This window comes from Mesoplodon bidens, assembly GCF_964165515.1.
Source record: "Mesoplodon bidens genome assembly, contig: HAP1_SCAFFOLD_126, whole genome shotgun sequence".
NCBI lineage: Eukaryota > Metazoa > Chordata > Mammalia > Artiodactyla > Ziphiidae > Mesoplodon > Mesoplodon bidens.
This window is the reverse complement of record NW_027671928.1, coordinates 442,279-465,078: the sequence shown is the minus strand read 5'-3', so window position 1 is coordinate 465,078 and position 22,800 is coordinate 442,279. Positions and strand designations below refer to the sequence as shown.

General features: G+C 44.0%; 1 protein-coding gene and 1 pseudogene across 2 annotated transcripts in view; one reads left to right on the top strand and one right to left on the bottom strand.

The window, feature by feature from the left end:
* Window positions 1-22,800, top strand: part of LOC308610804 (centrosomal protein of 78 kDa-like) — a 573,086-nt pseudogene that overhangs the window by 322,689 nt on the left and 227,597 nt on the right. The window lies entirely within an intron of this gene.
* LOC308610810 (forkhead-associated domain-containing protein 1-like) overlaps window positions 1-22,800 on the bottom strand; it is a 138,394-nt gene that overhangs the window by 2,577 nt on the left and 113,017 nt on the right. The gene's annotated exons all lie outside the window — the stretch shown is intronic.

Below are 22,800 nucleotides of genomic sequence, written 5' to 3'. Positions count from 1 at the left end.
CCTATGAAAATTTGCAAGATGCAGTGAAAGCAGTGCTTGGAGGGAAGTTTATGGCATTGAAGGCATACATTTGAAAAGATCTAAGCTTCCACCTTATGAAACTAGAGAAAGAAGAGCAATATAAGCCTACCACAAGCACAAGAAAAGAAGCAATGAATGAAATAAAAAGCAGGAAAACAATAGAGAAAAGTCAGCAAAATAAAGAGCTGTTTGTTTGTTTGTTTTTTTGTAAAGATCAATAAAATTGACAAACCTCTAGCAGGATAACCAAGAAAAAAAGAGAGAAGATACAAATTACTCAAATCAGAAATGAAAGCGATGGCATCACTACTGATCTCATGGACACTGAAGGGATAATAAAGGAATATTATGAATAATTCTATGCCCACAGATTTTATAAGTTAATGAAGTGGACCATTTCCTTGAAAGACACAATCTACTGAAACTCACACAAGGAGAAATAAATACTCTGAATAGACTCATATCTAGTAAAGAATTTGAATCAATAATGAATAACCTTCCAAAATGGAAAGCACCAGGCCTGGATGGGTTCACTGGTCAATTCTATCAAACATTAAGGAAAGAATGATATCAGTTCTAAATAATCTCTTCCAGAAAATAGAAGAAGAGAGAACACTTCCCAGCTCATTCTGTGAGGCCAAGCTTATTCTAATAGCAAAACCAGATAAAGATATTGCAAAACAGGAAAATTGCAGACCAATACCTCCCATGAACATAGATGCAAAATCCTCAACAAAATATTAGCAAATTGAATCCAGTGATGTATAAAAAGACTTCTACACCACAGTCAAGTGGGATTTATTCCAGGTATGCAAGGCTGGTTCAACATTTGGAAATCAATTAATGTAATCCATCACATCAACAGCTCAGAGAAGAGAAATCGCATTATCATAACAGTAGATGCAAAAAGAGCATTTGACAAAATTAAACACCATCCATGATAAACTAACAAACCACCAAACCACCACAACAACTCTTGGCAAATTAGGGATGGAGGGGAACTTCCTCAACCTGATAAAGTACATCTATAAAAACCCTAAAGCTAACGTCATATTTAATGGTGAGAAACTAGAAACTTTCCAATTAAGATCAGGAATAAGGTGAAGATGTCCCCTTTCACCACTCATTTTCAACATTGTACTGTATGTCCTAGCTAATGCAACAAGGCAAGAAAAGAGAATAAAAGATAGATTGGGAAGGAAAAAGAAATCTTCTTTGGTGAGGTGTTTGTTCAGATCTTTTGCCCATTTTGCAGATGGCATGATTGTCTATGCAGAAAATCCCAAAGAACCGACAGAAAGCCCTCCTGGAACTAATGAGCAATTGTACCCAGGTGGCAGAATACATGATTAATATACAAAAGTCAATTGCTTTCCTATATACCAACAATGAACAAGTGGAATATGAAATTAAAAACACAGCATCATTTACATTAGCACCAAAAAAAAAATGAATTACCTAGGAATAAATCTCACAAAATACTTAGCTATGTGAAGAGGTATATGAAGAAAACTACAAAATGTTGATGAAAGAAATCAAAGTAGTCTAAATAAATGAAGAGATATTTCATGTTTATTTGAAATTCCTTAATGATATATGATGTTTAACATCTTTTCATATGCTTATTTGACATCTGTAGATTTTCTTTGGTGAGGTGTCTGTTGAGCTCTTTTGCCCATTTTTAAGTTGGGTTGTTTGGTTTCTTACTGTTGATTTTTAAGACTCATTTATATTGTTTATTTATTTATTTTATTGAAATGTAGTCGATTTACAATGTTGTATTAATTTCTGCTGTACAGCAAAGTGATTCAGTTATACATATATATACATTCTTTTTAAAATATTCTTTTCCATTATGGTTTATCACAGGATATTGAATATAGTTCCCTGTGCTATACAGTAGGACCTTGTTGTTTCTGCATCCTGGATGTAACAGCTCACATCTGCTAACCTCAACCCCCCACTCCATCTCTCCCTCAACCCCCTCCCCCTTGGCAACCACAGTCTGTTCTCTATATCCATGAAGACTCATTTATTTTGGATACATGCTTACAGCATCTTTATTCATAACTGCCCAAAACTGGAAGCAACCAAGATGTCCTTTAAAAGGTAAATGGATAGACAAATTGTGGTACATCCATACAATGAAATACTAGTGATAAAAATAAACGAGTTATCAAATAACAAAAAAGACATAGAGGAATCTTAAATGCATATTTCTTAGTGAAAAAACCTAGTCTGAAAAGGTTACATACCGTATGATTCCAACTGTATGAAATTCTGGAAAAAGTAAAACTATAAGGAGAGTAAAAGATCAGTGCTTGCCAGGGGCACAGGGGCTCTGGGGCTCAGGATGAAGACGAGGGGCACAGGGGATTTCAGGGCAGTGAAAATATTTTTTATGATACTGTAATGGTGGATACTTGTCACTATACATTTGTCAAAACGAAAGAACGTACAACGCAAAGAGTGAACCCTAATGTAACCTATGGACTTAGTTAATAATAGCATATCAATATTGGTTCATCAGTTGTAACAAATGTACCGCACTAATGCATGAGGTTAATAATAGGGGAAACTGTGTGTATTGGAGGGGTGGATATATGGGAACTCTCTGTATTCTCTGCTAAAATTCCTGTAAACCTAAAACTGTTCAAAAAAATAAAGTATTAAAAAAAATGAAAACACATTAGCTCTTTGGAAAATGTCACCCACATCATCTTCATCACCATTGCCATTGATCTTTGTGTCCTTTGAACCTTTGATAACCCATGAATGAGAGAAATTCTGTCTGTGACATTTTGTTTGTCTCTTGCCAGGCTTCACTGCGTTCAGTTCCTCAAAAACTGTCAGACCATTATTAAGACATCAAAGCAAGCAGGAAGTTTTCAATGACTCCACAGATTTGGGTGAGCCTCTACCACATGTTAGGCCAGGAGACAGCTTCCTAGTTCGGCCCTATAATATCACTCGCTCCCTTTACTTGGAAAATTGCTAAATGCTGCTCCTGGACAGACGCCCTGCTGCTAATACAGACTGAGTCTATAAGCCCCAGCCTACTGAGCTGTCCCACTATGAGATGAACTGTTATTTATTCATTATTATTTTTATTATTATCCTTATCGTCCTCTCACATATTTTGAGGGCTTCCTGTGAACTGGGCCCTGCTGAAGCATTTTGTGTGCATTTTTATCATTTAATCTGCATGACAGCCCTAAACAGGGACTCTATTGTTATCTCCATCTTAGAGATGAAGAAGCTGAGACTCAACAGGTGAAGTGAGAGGACAGCATTACCTTGATCCCAAACCCAGACAAGGACACGACAGGACAACCACAGACCAATATCTCTTATGAACACCGACACCACAGTCCTCAACCAAACAGGAGGAAACCGAATGCAACAGCACAGTAAAAGGATCATACACTATGACCAAGTGGCATTTATTCTTGGAATGCAGACCTGATGGTTCAACATATGAAAATTAATCCACGTAATACATCACATTAACAGAAAGAAGGAAAAAAATGATCATCTCGAAGGACGTACAAAAAGCATTTGACAAAATGCAACACTCTTTCATGATAAAAGCACTCAACAAACAGGGAATAGAGGGAAATTACCTCAACGTAATAAAGGTCAAATATGAAAGGCCCACAGGTAGCATCATACTCAAAGGTGAAAGACTGAAAGCTTTTCCTCTAATTTCAAGAATAAGATAAGGATACCTGCTTTTGCCACTTCTATTCAACAAAGTACTGGAAGTCCTAGCCAGAGCAATTAGGCAAGAAAAAGAAATAAAGACATCCAAATTCGAAAGGAAGAAGTCAAATTATCTCTGTTCACAGGCAACATGATCTTACATGTACAAAATCCTAAAGAGTCTATGAAAAACCACAACCCTCTTAGAACTAAAAAATACCATTCACTAGCAAAATCGTAGGACACAAAATCAACACACAAACATCAGTTGTGTTTCTATATGCTCACAATGAACAATCTGAAAAGGAAGTTAAGAAAATAATTTCATTTACAATAGCATCAAAATGAATAACATATTTTGGGATAAATTTAACCAAGGTGGTAAAAGATGTGTACACTGAAAACTACAAAGTGCTGCTGAAAGAAATTAAAGACACAAATAAATGGAAAGACACCCTGTATTCGTGGGTTGGAAGACTTAATATTGTTAAGATGTCATTACTACACAGCAGGATCTACAGATTCAAAATCCCAACAGCAGTTTTTGCAGAAATAGAAAAATCCATCCTAAAATTCATATGGAATCTCAGTGGACCCCAAATAGCCAAAATAATCTTGAGAAAGAAAAGCAAAGTTGGAGGTCTCACACTTCCTGATTTCAAAACTTACTGCATACAAAGGTACAGTAATCAAAACAGTGTGATACTGACATAAGGTCAGGCACATAGGCCAATAGAATAGAATAGAGAGCACAGAAATAAAAGTTTGCATATATGGTCCAATGATTTTTGACAAGGGTGCCAAGATTATTCAATGGGGAAAGAACAGTATTTTCAACAAATGATGCTGGGAAAGACTGCAAAAGAATTAAGTTGAACTCTTACCTTACACCATGTATAAAAATTAACTCAAAGTGGATCAAAGACTTAAACATAGTCTAAAACTATAAAACTTTTAGAGGAAAGCACAGGAGGAAAGCTTTATGACATTGGATTTGGCAATGCATTTTTGGATATGATACCAAAAGCATAGGCAGCAAAAGTAAAAATAGATAAATTCAACTATATCAAAAATTAAAACTTCTGTGAATCAAAGGACACAATAAACAGGGTGAAAGGCCATCTAGAGAATGGGAGAAAATAGTTGCAAATCACAAATCTGAAAAAGGGTTAATATGAAGAATATATAGAGAACTATAACTCAACAACAACAACAAAAAAGAACCCCCAAATAACTTGATCAAATATGGGCATAGAACTGGAATAGACATTTCTCCAAAGAAGATATATAAATGTCCAACAAGCATATAAAAAGATGCTCAACATTACTAGTCATTAGGGAAATTCAAATCAAAACCACAGTGAGATACCACCTCATACCCATTAGGATGGCTACTATCAAAAACAAACAAACAGCAACAGAAAATAACAAGTGTTGGCAAGGATGTAGAGTAGGGGAACACTTATGTACCGCTGAGAATGTAAAATGGTGCAGCTGATATGGAAAACAGTAGAGCGGCTTCTCAAACAATTTAGGATAAAATTATCATATGATCCAGCAAGTCCACTTCCGGGTATATACCCCAAAGAATTGAAAACAGGAACTTAAAGAGTTATTTGTACACTCATGTTTATAGTAGCATTATTCACAATTGCCAAAAGGTGGAAGCCACCCAAGTGCCCACTGACCGATGATTGGATAAGCAAAATGTGGTCCATCCATACAGTGGAATATTATTCAGTGTAGGAGGAAGGAAATTCTGACACATGCTACAACATGGATGAACCGTGAGGACATTATATGAAATAAGTGTCACAAAAAAGCAAATTTTGTATGATTCCACTATGTGAAGTACATAAAGTAGTCAAGCTCATAGAAACAAAATAGAACGGGGGTTGCCAGGAGCTGGGGAAGGGGAAACGGGGAATTGTTGTTTAATGGGTACAGTTTCAGTTTTGCAAGATGAAAAATTCTGAGGCTGGTTGCACAACAATGTGAATAACTTACAACTACTGATCTGTACACTTAAAAGTGGTTAAGACGGTAAACTTTATAGGTATTTTACCACGATTTAAAAAATGGCTAAGATGAAGGGACTCACTCAACATCAGGATGCTGGCCCAGGGCAATATCAGGGTTTGAACCCGAGTCTAATTCCAAAATTTGTACCTTTGATTTGTACCCTGTGATTTTCAGAGTAGAGAGTGATTTAATAATGAGAGAGGAGACAGGCAGGACCTAATATACAAAACAAGTGCATTTTTTAAGGCTCCTGCATTGAAAATGTCTTTTAAAAGTATATAGTGAGTCCATAAAATATTGAGACGTTTCAATTTCTATTAAGAATGACCATCTGCTCTGATGACCCCTGTGCTTTAAGGAAGCCTCCTCGGGAAGCTGACTTAGTTATGACATTGCCCTGAGGTTCACTGACATTGTCGCTGAGGTTCGACGTGTACCTGGAACCGTCCTTTGGAGCTAGGTTTCAACCTTGCATCACCTGGCACTGGGAAGCCCCATCTCAGACCATAACCTCCCACTCCCGGCCTTCCTTATCCTCTGTCTCGTCCTCTCCTTGAGTCACGTAGCCTTTGCTCCCTGTTTGCTCCCTAGGGGTAATGCCCTATGCTCAACCAGCCTGGGCCCTGTTCAAGCTCACCAGCTCCTTCAAGCCCATCCCGGCCCCCAAACCCTCCTGCCACCCTCACACTTCTGTCCTGAGGCTGGCCCAGTGCCCTTTGGGCCCCACAGCCAGCAGGTCCCTGCTCTCAGGCTTTTCATTCTACTTTGACAACAGCCTCCTAGGTCTTCACCTCCTGCACCTGCCTGCATCCTCCGTCTGCTTCTCCCGACCCTCCTCCATCCCTTTACACGGCGCCCTCTGCCCAGCAGGCCCACCTGTGCGGCTACATCCATGGGCTGATGGGCTCCTTGTGTCTGGTTTCTGGTTGGGTTTGGCCAATGGGGGGGTTAGAGATCAGAGCAGGGAGAGAGCTTGGGGTACTTACTCCCCTGGCTTCCATTCTCTGGGGCCACACAGCTTCCCTCAGAGGACTCTACCCAGCCCTCGGGGTCTCCAGGTCCCAGGAAATGCCCCTGCCCCTCACCCCTCAGCTCTGGGGGTGGGAACAGTCCTCACTCATACTAGCTCTGGGCCCTGCACTATCCTTTGTGGTTTCTCTGAGCCCTGCCCACTCCCTATGGAGTCCCTTCAGGAAACTCCCCTCCATCACTCCACACCCCTGTGAATGTGCCTTCAGCTCCCTGCCAGGACCTGGACTTCCCAGGCTTGGAGAAGCTCCTAGATGGGACCTTCAAGGCTTCTCTTAGCTGCCAAGGGCTTCCGGGTGGTCCTGCCTTCATCCCACCCTGGTCTGGTCCCTCTCCTCAACCATCTCCTCTTCTGCATCCTCACCTTGACAGTGTAACTTCCGTCTAACCTGTGAACGTGCTCACCACCCCCTCGGCCTGGAAACGCCGCCCCTTCCCCCTTCCTTTCCTTTATTGTCAAATGGCTTCAAGAGGGTCCTCTCCCGCTGGGTCCTCAACCCACTGCCATTGCCCTCGGGGGCCTCCTCGGGCTCTTGGCCTCCCTGTGACATGAGACACAGTTTTCAGATAGAGGCACGTGGCCTGATGGTTCAGGGGTTGGGGGAGCAGGGCAACGTGGTGGTTATTAGAATGGGCTCGAGTCCAGCTCTTCTACTTCCTAGAAGGGTGACCTTGGGCAAGTGATACCTCAGCTTCCTCATCTGTAAGGTAACAAAAGGACAGTCTTATAAGCTACTGGTGACGTATAAATGATATAATACATACTAAAGCACTTAGAAGAGAACATAGGGCAAATGGGAAATGTTCTCTATTATGAGCAAGAGGATGGGCTCTGGAGTTAGAAAGCCTTGAGTTCAAGTCCCACCTCTGCTACCTTCCAGCTGTGCAGCCTGGGGCACGGTTCTTTGCTTCTCTTTGGTTGCTCCCTGAGCAGCAAAAATGAGTTTGATAAGCTGGGCTTCGTAGGATTGACAAAAGGTACTGCTTGGTGACATGTTCTAAGGAGTGGGATAACATTTTTGAAATTAACTTGTGTGTGTGTGTTTGTGTGTGTGTGTGTGTGTGTGTGTTTTATCTATTTCTTTTAACCTTTTGGTTCTAGGCTATCCCATCCCCCAGCCCCATCCCCCCACTGCCTCCAGAAAGGGATGTAGTGCAGAAATAGTAAAAAAAAAAATGGGGTTTTCAAAAGAATAAGGATATGAGGAAACGGCCAGGCGCTGGTGAGATGACGGGTCTGGGATTGGAAGGAAAGAAGAAGCTTCTCTGCTTCCCCGTCAGCTGGATCCTTCCTCCCCGGTCTCCCCGGGAGAGCCCTGTGGACCGGCAAGGCCTCAGGAGAGGCTGGTCCTGAAATCAGACTGCCCGAGCGTGGTGCCCAGTGCCCCAGCCTCCCTCTGTGACCTCAGGCAGGATACTCAGCCTATCTGTGCCTCAACGCCCTCATCTGTAAAGTGGGGCAAACAACATTAACCTCCTAAGGATGAAATGAGTTAATACACTCGAGAGTGCTCAGAACAGTACCTGGCACAAAGCAAGCTGTCTCTGTGATGAATACCCTCAGCCTGGCAGCAGCTCTCTGGCTCCCTCACCTCTCTGACTGCTTCCAGGTCTCCACGCCGGGCTGTCTCCCCTCAGATGTCCATTTCCTCCACACTCTGTCCATGGGCTGGGGCCACTGTGCCACCCCCTGGATTCGCAGGTGTGTATTTCCAACCCCTGGTTCATCTCCAGGCCCCAAACTGCCTGGCTGCTTCCGGGATGTTGAGGTGCTCACTCAACCAGTCCTGCTTCCTGCCCTCTTGGTAACGGGATTATCACCTGCCAGCTCATCCAGCCATCTTTCTCCATGGCCTGTGGCATTGATCCTACTGATTCTTCCAGAAAGCTCTCAGACCAGTCCCAAAGCAACGGTCCAGTCAGGTGGTAGTATTAATGTGGTGGGCAGAATGGTCTCCCAAAGATGCCCATGCCCTGATCCTCAGAACCTGGGAATATGCTCCATGAGGTGGCCAAAGGGACTGTGCCGATGTCAAGGTTACTAATCAGTGCTCTTAAAAGAGGGAGACTAAGGACTTCCCTGGTGTTGCAGTGGTCAAGAATCCGCCTGCCAATGCAGGGGACACGGGTTCGAGCCCTGGTCCGGGAAGATCCCACATGCCATGGAGCAACGAAGCCCGTGTGCCACAACTACCGAGCCTGCGCTCCAGAGCCCACGAGCCACAACTACTGAGCCCACGTGCCACAGCTACTGAATCCGCGTGCCTAGAGCCCGTGCTCCACAACAAGAGAAGCCACTGCAATGAGAAGCCCGTGCACCGCAACAAAGAGTAACCCTCGCTCGCTGCAACTAGAGAAAGCCTGTGCTCAGCAACGAAGACCAAACCCAGCCAAAAACTTTTTAAAAATTTTTTAAAAAGTGGGAGACTATCCTGGGTTATCCAGGTGGGACTAATTGAACTCCACCAGTCCTTATAAGCAGAGAACTTACTCTGGCTGGATTGGAGGGATAAGTGGTGTTTCTTGCTGGGCCCCCACTTAACAGCCCCAATGCTCCTCTTCCTGGGAAAGCACCAGGTCAACGTTTCCTCTTTACCCAAATCCCCCCCTAGATGGCACCACCTCAGTCTGTGGCATGAATGAGGATCACAAGAACATTCATCTCACATTTCACTGACAACCCCCATTCTCGATTCCACAGGGTGGAATTTCCCTAGCTTAGTCAATTATCTTGTTATCTCAGTTAACTGAGAATTTCCAATTTAGATATTAGATGTTCCCTAAGCTAAATTTACACTCAAAAAGTGAAGCTTTGGGGCTTCCCTGGTGGCGCAGTGGTTGAGAGTCCGCCTGCCGATGCAGGGGACACGGGTTCGTGCCCCGGTCCGGGAAGATCCCACATGCTGCGGAGCAGCTGGGCCCGTGAGCCATGGCCGCTGAGCCTGCGCGTCTGGAGCCTGTGCTCCGCAACGGGAGAGGCCACAACAGTGAGAGGCCCCCGTAACGCAAAAAAAAAAAAAAAAAAAAAAAGTGAAGCTTCTGTTTTTAGAAGCTTGAGTCAGCTCAGTCTGAAACTCAGCCCCACCTCCCCCGACTAGCTGTGTGATTTGGGCCAGTTCCTTAACCTTTCTGAGTCCCATGTCCATGTCATCAAATGAGGATAATAATGATAATAGTAGTTCTCACCCGCACAGGATTTGTTCTGTGGATATAATTCTATAAATACAGAACATACATAGATGATGTATAAAGCCATGTGAGATGCAGTAAGTAGTCCATAAATGTATGCTGTAGCTGTTTGTATTATGTATGCTATTCAAAAGATTATGATCTTTCTTTCATCTCACATCCATCAGAATGGCTAGTATAAAAAAAAAGGGAAATCACAAGTGTTGGTGAGGACGCAGGGAAAGTGGAACCCTTGTGCCCTGTTGTGAGAATGTAACTTGGTGCAGCCACTATGGAAAACAGCATGGCAGTTCCTCAAACAATTAAAAATAAAATTATCATATGATCCAGCAAGTCTACTTTTGGGTATATATCCCAAAGAACTGAAAGCAGGGCCTTGAAGAGATATTTATACACCCATGTTCATAGCATTGTTTGCAACAGCCAAAAGGTGGAAACAACCCAAGTGTCCATCAGTAGATGAATGAATAAACAAAATGTGGTGAATCCACACAATGGAATATTATTCAGCCTTAAAAAAGGAAGGAAATTCGGACACATGCTACAGCATGGATGAACATGGACATTATACTCAGTGAAAGGATATTATACTCAGTGAAAGAAGCCAGTCATGAAAAGACAAATACTGTTATGATTCTACTTATATGAGACACCCAGAGTAGCCAAGGTCATAGAGACAGAAAGCAAAACGGTGGTTGCTGGGGCTGGGATGGGGGGACAAGGGGAGTTGTTGTTTCATGGGTGCAGTTTCAGTTCTGCAAGATTCAAAGAGTTCTGGAGATGGATGGGGGTGATGGCTGCACAACAGTGTGAATATATTTAATGCCACTGAACTGCACACTTAATAAAAGTGGTTAAGATGGTAAATTTTATGTTATGCATATCTTACCACAATAAAAAAAAATGAGAAAAATGAGATCACGATCTAGCCCTTTCCTCTGAACTTTTTCCTCTTGGAAGCCCTCCATCTGCTGGTGAGAAACTAGTCCCATCAATTGCTGTGCTGGGTACTGACCAATGAAATCAGCCGCCAGTTCCCAAACAGGGGGCAAAACATTCCCTGAGGACTGGTGAGACCTAACAGGTGAACCACCAGAGCAAGGAGCACTTGGGGAGAAGCCAGGGGTGAGGTGGGGGTGAGGGGGGAGGATGGGAGCACGACCCAGGCAGGAGGACAAGCGCGATGCAGATGGGGAGCCAGCAAGTGCACCCTCCCAGGCCTGTTTCATTCCGTGGATTTCCCCACAGAGAGTCCACCTGTCACCTTATGTCTCAAAATGCAGGTGTTCGCTTAGAATAAGAGAAATGTGAATTAAAATGACACAGGTACCATACTTCACCCCGTAGATCAGTGAAGATCCAATGGGGGGTCAGCACCCTAGGCTGGGGAGGGAGTGGGAGACGGGCATCCACTGCTGGCAGGACACCACATCCGGAAACCTCTGGTGGACAATTTGGCCATGCCCATCAGAGCTACAGCTGTGTGTGTCCTTTGACAGAGCAGACATACCTGCATGTCCGTGAAATTATGCAAATAATAGGAGAATCCCAGCAGCCTTGTTTAATAATAATAAACAAGATTAAGGTGTAGGCTCTGGTTCTTTCCTGAGAGGCAGCCCAGAACTGACAGGGGCCAGGAAAAGGGACGAGAGTCATCTGGCTGGATGGGATCTGGGGTATGTGTATGAGATCAGTCTGGCTTCACGACCCTCAGATCCCACGCGAGAAGGGCTGACACAGGCTGGAGAGATGGCTAAACCCATGAGAAAGGAGATGCCTGGCAGGACACTGACCACCGAGGGTGAGGTGTGGACACCAGCATTTCAACCCCCTGTCATGTCTGTTCTTTCTTTTTCTCTTCCATCTCCACCTTCCTAGCTGCAGCCCTGCACTGACTTGGGCTGTCCTAGAGCTCAGTCTTCTAGGGATCCTGGGACTTCCCCAGGGTGGGACTGGGGGAGTCCCTGGGGAGGGGGTAGGGTCAGTCAGCCCTTCATTGTTTACCCTTCGCTTCTCTTTTCCTCAAAACAAAGTTTATTGAAAGAATACACACACACACACAAGCAGGAGCTCTGCTGATCAAGAAGGGAGAGGGAGGGAGCACTGATGGTGGGGTTCTCAAAGTGTGGTCCTGGAACCAACTCCAGGGACTCCATTCCCCCCACCTGAACCTGGGGAGCATACAAATGTGAAGATTCCTGGGCCTTACCCCAAACCCACTGGGTCAGAATGCCTAGGAGTTCATGTTGAACAACCACTCTTAAACATGAGGAAAATCCAACAACCACTGGCTTTGGTGTTTCTTCATTCTGGAAGAACTGAGTCCCTTTCTCAGCAGAGTTTAAATAACAGCCATATCCAACTCTAAAAAATACAGTTTACAAGGTACATCAAATCATATAAATTATAACTTGCAAGGTTTAGCTGTGAAATGAGCAAGGCTGAGGCTTTTGAGCCGTGTAAAATGGGAGAGGGGAGATTGTGAATAGAGCTCCTGATGGCTCGTCTGCACACAGCAGCCGGGATGTTCACTGGCAGGTCTCCCCCTTGTTTACAATCCTTCAAGCCTTCTTCCCACTGCTTTTCAGATAAAGATCAAAACCCTTATGGTGACATGAAGGAGGCCGACTTGTCCCTTAGCCCTCCTCCTTCCCACTCTGACTTCTGGACGCCCTGGTTTTCTCTCAGTCCCTTGGGTTCACAATATGCTCTTCCACCCCAGGACCCTTGCACATGCCATTCCCTTCTCCTATTGTCTAGTTAAGTCCTCCTTGTCTTCCATATTCCTTTCCTTTACAGCCCCAATGTTGGAATGGAATTAGTCACACCTTTGTGGGATCATTTGACTTATTTCTCTCTCTCCTGGCAGCTTCCTGATGGCAGGGACCATGTCCAGTTCTGACATCACTGTACCCCTAGACTTGGCTCGGTGCTGAGGCTCTGGGTAAATACTGTGCAATGAATGAGTGATAGCAACAGTTATCACTGTTGACTATAAACAGTTCTCACTAGCCTGGCTATAAACAGGCTTCCTACTGCCTTAGGGAACCAAACTCCTTTCAGGATATAGAAAAAAGTCTGGAGGGTAAAACCCAGCAAATATCAATATTGATTTTTCCCTGAGCCAAATGATTACAAGTGACTTTTATTTTCTTCCTTATATTTTCCTTTCTCCCAATTTTTAAAAACAAGAAGCATGTAACTACCTTCCATTATCGGAAAGAGTAAATGATGTCGAAATACTACAATACCAATAGTCAAAACAACATGTCAGCCTTGCTGATGAGTAGAAATCTTTAGAAGCATGACTGCCTATTCTTTAGGATTGATCCAGGCAAATAAAACAAACAATCTTTTTTATTTGCTAGATGTAACCTCTGGGTAATTTGCAAGGATGATTTTTAGTAATATAAATCCCTGACATTTTTTTTGTGTGTGTGTGGTACACGGGCCTCTCACTGTTGTGGCCTCTCCTGTTGTGGAGCTCAGGCTCCGGACACGCTGGCTCAGCGGCCATGGCTCACGGGCCCAGCCGCTCCGCGGCATGTGGGATATTCCCGGACCGGGGCACGAACCCGTGTCCCTTGCATTGGCAGGCAGACTCTCAACCACTTCGCAACCAGGGAAGCCTAGTGACGTATTTCTTAGGCTAAGTCTGAGGAGCAGTAAGCAGTCAATTATTTATATACAATGAATGCAACTCAATTTCTGTCTCGTTAATAACTGTCCTCATTAGTTCCCTTTTCCAAATGGCTTATTAATGTCAGTGGGTCCTCATCTCAACCCTGTGCACCACTGAGGATTCTTCTCAGTCTCTGTTTTATGAGACCATAATAATGATCATTGTGTCATTCACTGAGCACCAAATGCCAGGCTCTTTATATGCATTTCTCACTTAATCCTCAGAATAACCCTGTGAGGTAAGAGGTTTACAGACAGGGAAAAGGAGCTCAGAGTGATTAAGTAATTTGGTTGAAGTCACTCAGCCACAAAGTAGCCTAATGAGATTCAAACCCAGGTCTGTCTATCTCCAAAGCCCGTGCTTTTAAAAATTACTACAGTTTTCTAATATCATAGTCAGGTTCAAAACAGAGATCTCTGTCTCTACTTTAGCCAGACAGGAAATAAAACGACCCCAAATCTATGCCTTGTTAGGATAAAGAAGAAACTACAGTTCTTCTTCTTCTTCTTTTCCCTCCCACTTTGCACACTGAACAGATGTTCTGTGTCCTTGAAGGGAGACCATATCATGGAGGAGAATCTCACGGGGAGGTTCATGGAGTTATCTTTAAATCTGTTGCATTTACAATAAACATTCTCAGAAAACTAGGAATAAAGGGGGAAATTTCTCACTGGGTAAGAACATGTATAAAAACCCTACAGCTAACTCCTACTTAATGGTGAAAGAGTAACTGCTTTCCCCTAAGGTCAGGAACAAGCGAATATAAGGATTTATACACTGCTCTTGTTCAGCAGAGTCCTGGAAGTCTTAACCAGGGAAATAAAGCAAGGAAAAGAAGATTAAAAGCATTCAGATCTCCTTTTCTGAAAGAAGAAATAAAATTGTTCTTATTTGCAGATGACATGATTGTTTATGTATAAAATCCCAAGAAATCTACAAAAGCCCTTATATAAGAAAGTGCAGTTAAGGTTGCAAGATACCAAGAAGCATACAAAAATCAACTGTATTTCTATATACTGTCAATGAACATGTGGACACCAAAATTAAAAATATAATACCATTTACAATCACTCAAAAAAAAAGAGAGAGACATACTTAAGTGTAAATCTAACAAAACACGTACAGGACTCGTATGCTGAAAACTACAAAACACTCATGAGAGACACTGAATAAATGGAGAAATATACCATGTTCATGAATTGGAGGACAATATAGGAGTATATCAATTATTCTCACATTGATATATAGGATAAAACACAATTCCAATCAAAATTACAGCATGATATTTTGTGTATACAGACAGGCTTACACTAAAATGTAAATGGAAAGGCAAAGCAACTAGAAGAGGTTAAAAAATTTCTTTAAGGAAAAGTGGGAGGAATCACTCTACCTGATTTAAGACTTACATAGCGACAGTAATCAAGGCTATCTCATAATGGTAGATCCATTATGACAAATAGATCCATGAAACATAATAGGGAACTAAGAAGTAGCCCCCATAGAAAGTATGGCCAGATTATTTTTGACAAACTTGCAAAAGCAATTCAATGGAGAAAGGATAGTCTTTTCAACAAATGGTTCTGGAACAACTAAATATCCACATGCAAGAAAAATGAACTTTGACCTAAATCTCACATCATAAACGACAGTGAACCCAAAATGGTTCATAGATTTAAAAATAAAACTATAAAACACTTAGAAGAAAACGTAAGAGAAAATCCTCAGGGTCAGGGACCTTGTGGCATGTTCTTAGACATGACACTAAAAGCATGATCTATAAAAGAAAAAATAACTACCTGGACTTCATCAAGAGTTAAAGCTTTTGCTCTGTGAAATACTCTGCTAAGAGAATGAGAAGACAAGCTACGGATGGGAGAAAATATTTGCAAACCATCTATCTGACAAGGGACTCATATCTAAAATACATAAAGAATTCTCAAAACTCAATGGTAAAAAAACTAAACAATTCGATTAGAGACACTTAAAAGATATGAAGAGATATTTCACTGAAGAGGATATGCAGAAGGCAAACACGTACATGAAAAGACATTTAACATCACTATCGATTTGGAAAATGCAAGTTAAGACTATGATGAGATACCACTACACACTTACTAAAACAGCTAAAATGAAAAACAGTGTTTATGCTAATTGCTGGTGAGGATGTGTCTCATACATAGCTGGTGGAAATGAAAAATGGTACAGCCATGCTGGATAAGTCTGGCAGTTTCTTTACAAACCGAATATATATAAACACATATGTTAATCCATGCAATCATACTCCTGAGCATTTATCACAGAGAAATAAAAACTTATGTTCACACAAAAACCTGTACACAAATGTTTATAGTACATTTATTTGTAATAGCCCCAAATGGAAACAAAATGTCCTTCAAAAAGTGAATGGTTAAACATAGGTGATACGTCCATACCGTGGACTATTACTCAGCAATAAAAGAACAAGCTAATAACCTAAATGGATGTCAAGGGCACTACACTGACTAAAAAAAAAAAAAATCAATCACAAAGGTCATACATACATGATGAAAATTATAGAGACGGAGAACAGATTAGTGGTTTTCGGAGCGTGGGGACGATGGTGGGAGGAGGAATTGTGACTATAAAAGGAGCATCACAAGGGACATCTCTGATGATGGAATACTCCTATATCCTGAGGGCCACACCCAAATCCACACGTGGTAAAATGGCACAGGTCTCCACACATGCTTCGTGCCATTCCCTCTACTATTTGTGCATCTATAATTATTTCAAAATAAAGTTTAAAAAAATCTGTTGAGTGAAGTCTGAGAGTGGTCTGCCTTTCACAGTCCTAAAGGGATTCCATTGCATTTCTCTTTCTGCTTCAATATTTTAATCCCTTTCAAAATGGTAAAAGGCTCAAAGCCACTGTTTGTATAATTCCTTACTTACAATTTCTTCCAACTTCCTTGGCTGTCAATGAGCTGCGACTGTGGACCAAGCCACAGCTAATTCAGAGAATGGAATGAAATGAAGTGAGAGAGCACTGAGGCCATGCCCAGGGCTTACCCTGATTTACTACTTGGAGGTACGGGGGCACGGGAGGGCTCTGAGGGGCCCATAGTCTCCAGAAGCTCTGGAAAGGGCGAGAGGCCATTGCTCAAGCTGGGCCCTTCAGGTGGCCGTGGCTGCCAGACGCAGAGCAGGTGAAGGTCAAGCATCAGCTCTAAGCCCACCTTCCAAACCACGCCATCAGGGTGGGACACTGCAGACACAGTCAGCAAAGGACACAGGGCCCATCGCACTTTGCACTGTGCTCATTCTTACCACATGTGCCAGGGAGACCCAGCACATGCCGGGATTGGTTATTGGTGGCACACCGAGGAAGGCTGGGACTGTTAGCCAGAGGCTGTGCTTTACAAGAGACTGGAGTCCACAGAACAGTAAGGACTTTTGGTGGTGTGAGGGGTAGGGAGGGTCGGGGACTGGCTAGGAAGAGGTCTTACCTCTAAAATAAGGTCTGAATTTTCATGCCTTCCAATCGTAGTGCTTTTATTCAGGACAAAATAGCCTTCTGCACTCTTTAGATAGGCTTTCATATTCTCTGCTTTCCCTATAAAAGGTTTTCAGAAAACAATTTTGTTAGAAAAATACAGTCCTCTAATTATTCAATGTCATATTTAGAATGAATGGAATACACCATAATGTCCACAGGAGAAGTCAGCAGAGGTAGGAGTGGATAGCTGGATTTAACAATGATCACAATGATAATTCTGCACATTTTTAAGACTGTCCTTTTAACAGTGATAGCCGGCATAGATGAGCTTGCTTCTGATCACAAGAGGACATCCTTTATGTAACTCAGAGCACAAACAAGCAATAGCAAAAAAAAAAACCCAAACAAATCTGAATTCCACTGATAACCGCTCTCCACCTCCCATTAAGCTTAGTTTGGGGTTAGTTATCTGACAGAATCAAATACTCTGTTACTAACCCACCACTTACTAGCTCTGTGACTCTGAGTGAGTTACTTATTCTCTCTCTATGCCTCTGTTTCCTCATCTGTAAAATGGGGCTAATGATACTCTGTATCCCAAAGAGTTTTGTGAGGATTAAATGTGAAGCATCTAGAATGGTGAATGCTACACTAAACACCCATTTGTCCTACTGTGACTGTGACTGTTATTAATCTTGGGCTTCTGAACTTTGACTCAAGAAACTCCAACTTCTACAGAGCTTCTTAAAGTGTGGAAGAGTCAGTCATCAAGGAAATGGGCATTAGAAGATACTTTCTTTTTAAGTCACCGCATTCCTTCATATATTTAGGTTGAAAAAAAAATGATTTCCAAAGACAAAATATCAAGATTATAGCTTGGCTGTACGGTCAAGACTCTGTACGTATCTTTTGCTGGCATTTTATTATGAAAATGTCAAACACACAGAAAAGTTGAAAGAAGTGGATGGTGAACTTCTATAGAACAATCACCCAGATTCTACAATCAACATTTTGTTCTATTTGCTTTATCACATATCTACCCATCTATACATTTTATATTTTAATGCATTTCAAAGTAAACCCTATACATGTTTTTAAATTTTATTTATTTATTTTTGGCTGTGTTGGGTCTTCATTTCTGTGCGAGGGCTTTCTCTAGTTGTGGCAAGCGGGGGCCACTCTTCATCATGGTGCACGGGCCTCTCACTATCGCGGCCTCTCATGTTGTGGAGCACAGGCTCCAGATGCGCAGGCTCAGTAGTTGTGGCTCACGGGCCTAGTTGCTCCGCGGCACATGGGATCTTCCCAGACCAGGGCTCGAACCCATGTCCCCTGTATTAGAAGGCAGATTCTCAACCACTGCGTCACCAGGGAAGCCCTATACATGTTTTTTATTTTTTTTATTTTTATTTATTTATTATTTTTATTTTATTTTTTTTTGCGGTACGCGGGCCTCTCACTGTTGTGGCCTATCCCGTTGCGGAGCACAGGCTCCGGATGCACAGGCTCAGAGGCCATGGCTCACGGGCCCAGCCACTCCGCGGCATGTGGGATCCTCCCAGACCGGGGCACGAACCTGTGTCCCCTGCATTGGCAGGCGGACTCTCAACCACTGTGCCACCAGGGAAGCCCATATATACATGTGTTTTAAAACATAAAAATTTCAGTGACTTCAGCTGGTTCCAAGATGTTGATGATAATTCACATGATATTTGAATTCTGATCCATCTCAGTGCCATGTCAAAGATAGCCTCTTTTCTTTTTTTTCCTTTTTTTTTTTTTGGCTGTGTTGGGTCTCCGTTGCTGCATGTGGGCTTTCTCTAGTTGCGGCGAGAGGAGGCTACTCTTCCTCACAGTGCGCAGGCTTCTCATTGTGGTGGCTTCTCCTGTTGTGGAGCATGGGCTCTAGGTGTGCAGGCTTCAGTAATTGGAGCACGTGGGCTCAGTAGTTGCGGCACACGGGCCCTAGTTGTGGCTCGCAGGCTCTAGAGTGCAGGCTCAGTAGTTCTGGTGCACTGGCTTAGTTGCTCCGAGGCATGTGGGATCTTCCTGGACCAGGGCTCGAACCCGTGTCCCCTGCATTGGCAGGCGGATTCTTAACCGCTGAGCCACCAGGAAAGTCCCCAAAGTCTCTTTTCAACTGAAAGGTCACTGAAGTGTGAAGTTGTTAGACTGTGGATAAAAACAAAAATCATCTAGGTCTGACCGTAGAGGGTCTCCGGTCTGGCTCTGCTTTCCATCAACATCTCCATCATCATTCCATCACTGAATCCCTACTAAGTGCCAGGCACTGGGCTATCCTTTTACACACATGGCCTCTTTTCATCCTCAGAACCACCCTGCGAGGCAGGTGTCAGTATTGTCCCACTTTACAAATGAGGAAACTGAGACTCAGAGAAGTTAAGGTCACACAATAGTAAGTGTGTGACAACTCTGAGCCTTTGCATGTAACCAGTGTATAAACCTCCATTGCTGCTGGTGGGGCAGAGTAGGGGTGGGGGAATTGCACTGTCTGCTGACACTTGGCACATGTAGTAAAAGAAAGTCCTTGAAACCAGCATTCTATCCTCTGAAAGGAAGACGAGACCCTACCTGGGGGTAAGAGAAATAAAAATAAGCAGGATAGTTTATATTTGTAAACTTTGAGGCCTGTGGATGTCCCACAAATATTGATGCTTTCAGATAATGAGAAATACATTTGATTAAGTTCGCTGTCATGTATACAGGGGAAAAGACATTTCCTCTTCCCAAAGAACCATGCTCTGCTGCCTTCAGTTATTAATCTTCAATTGCAGAGGACCATGTTAGCACGCAACACATTCAAGTCTAATTAAGCTAAAATGTAAACTTCCAAGAAATGTCTCTTCTGCAGGAAAACCACAGGAAACGCCACTAATCTAAAACTTAAACTTGGATCATGTGCATATTTGTTTTTTAGCTCTCACCCCAGACGTCCCCAAGGCTGGGGTCTTCTCTCTGCTCAGACGTCCCCCCTCGGGGCAACCACCTGACTGACCACTCTGGCTAAAGGCACCCTCAGTCATGTTATTCCCCTGCTAGTTTTCCCCTGCTGTGTTTCCTTCCTTGTACTTATCATTCTCTGACATGTTCTTGTTCCTTTCTTTAGTTATGCTTGCTGTTGGTTTCTCTTTCACTAACATATATGTTCCTGGAAAACCAGGACTGTGTTCATTTTGTTCAGAAGCGATTCTTCATGGGTATTTTGTGTTTGTACCCATCTTCAGAGCAAAGGCATTGAAAGATTTTGTCCTGCACTCACTTTCCGAGGCTGCTTGTATGGCAAACAGCCTGGGAGGATAGAGGTAATGTTTCTAATAAAGATAACGGCTCCTTCTGGGGCAAAAGTTGGGCAGGTTTGCTAGCAGCCCCTTTCAAAGATTGCAGTTTCCTGAGTTTGGAGTTCCTTACCTGGGACACAGACCCACTGTGCGCACAGCATCCACACTGGCTGCTCTGCACCACCCCGAGGGACTTTCAGGGCAACAGGAACCAATGTGCATATGCAGCTCTGGCTGCCTGTTATGTCGGCTGTGCTGTGAGTAATCAAGTTCTTTGTTTCTGGCCCAGGAGTCTCTTGTCTTCTGCTAGGAACTATAAGCTGGGCAGGCTAACTTACTAACTTTCAAACAGGGTCAAATGTCAGACCCTTTGCAGTTCCTGCCAGTTCTGTGCATTACCCCTTCTCCAGGGCAGGGGGCGGCGGGGGGGCAGAACCTGACACATAGTAGGTGCTTGGGAAACACTTGCTGAGTGAATGAAAATACAAAGGACACCTCAAAGCAAGTCAGTACAGCCAGCTGGCTAGGAAGCTTTGATAGTAACTACCTTTCATTTTTCCTGTCAGTATCTAGCTTAGATGACTCCTTGGAAAACCTAAATTCTATCTCTTTAGCTTTTGGATTGGACAATATTTCTCCACCTTCATTTTGCCCTGTGCATCACTTCCTTGCGTGAAAACACTGTCAAAGTAATTTGAATGTGTGGAGCTCTGTGAATTCGTTCTTACTCAGCGCCATGGAGCACCAGCCACAGGAAAGAGCAAAAGGGCTTCAGTCATCTGCGTTCCCCCGACCACTTCGGATGGCTCAGAATTGGGCTATAGGAGCAAACTTTCTTTTGAGGTTTACAGCGGCCTCAAAGTTCCTTAAAGAAGGGGAGTTCAGGTAAGGGGCGGGTGTGTGTGTGTGTGTGTGTCTCTGACCATTGGGTGGGTGTTGTCCATAAATCAGGGGAAACAGGGGTTCCTCTCTTAATCCCAGCTATACTCACAGGACATCCAAGAGCTAGTGCCCAGGAGAGGCTTAAAGCTCCCGTGCCGCCTCCCTTGTGGGGAGAGGTAGGGGCTGCACTTAGGAAGGAACGGCTGGTGTTGGGACACCTTTTCTGGGGTGCTCCTGGCGACCCGAGCCTGGATCAGAGAGTTCGGACTCGGCTGGCGCCGGGTCCCCTGCCTACCCCAACGCCCTTGACCTCGCAGGGCTGGCCTCCTCCGGCCCAGGTTTCCGCCCGCCGCCTCCTCGCGCGCCGCTCTCACCTGGCCAGAGGAAGAAGCCCACGCCTCGTCCTCCGCCGAGAGCCCTGACCTCCGCTCTGCTGCCCTCCCGCGGAGTCTCCAGGCGAAGGCCCGCAGCCCGCGCGCCCGCCAGGCCTTTTTACAAACGTCGCCACGGCAACGCCATTCTGACGGCCGAGCTGGGGAGGGGCGTGGCGTGCGCGGTGCCCGAGGATGAGGGGGAGGTGCGCTGGCAGCACCCGGCCAATTACAGCCCGCTGCAGCGCTGCGAGCCCTCCCCGACCTGCCCCCTAGAAGTCCCCAGCCCCGTTTCAAGGATGGAGAAACAGGCTCAGTGTTCACAGAAGTAGCTCCAAGTCTTACAGCGGGGAAGGAGCAGACTCGAGAATCCTCCCTACTGACCTTAGCTCTAGGCTCGGTGCGTTGAGGAGGGGGTGGTCAGGCGTGGGAGGGTAATGGAGCTGAACCACGAGAAGCTTGGAGGTTAGTACCCCCCGTCCCACCCGAATCTCTAGTTCTCTCTGTTGTGGAGGAGAAAACAGAGTAAGCTGGGGGGACCATCACTTCTGGGGGTGGGGGTGGAGATGGGAGATGGGTGGGGTGGAAGGAACACTTCTGAAAGAATGGAAGATTCTCCCACGTGCTAGGGAAAGGGTATTTACAAGCCCACAGCCTTACTGTTCCTGTCCTTCCCTGTCAAAACTCGCGTTTATTCATTCATGTGTTCTTTACTTCTACAAACATCACCTGAGTCCCTATAAGGTCAGACGGTGGCCCCAGTGTTGACCTGGATCAGATCCTTAAGAAACCCCCCCGCACTCCCCATGGGCACGGGGCTGGGGGATGGAGCGTGTGGAGAAGACATGCAAATGCCAACTATCTCCCCTCACCCCATGTCACCTTTTTCAAATCAGCCCCTTCTGTCTGGGAGCAGAACAGACCTGCTGACTACCTACAGAATGCCTCATTTCCCTGGCAGGCAATGACGGACAAGGTGCCCCAAGACAAACTCAAAATATTCATCTGAGAAAGATGAAAGATGGCAGACTCCACTCTAGTCAATTAGAAGAAGATATAAGAGAGAAAAATCATGGAAATCGATATGGGATGGAATATATGGTAAAGATGCTCCCACATGCCTAGAGG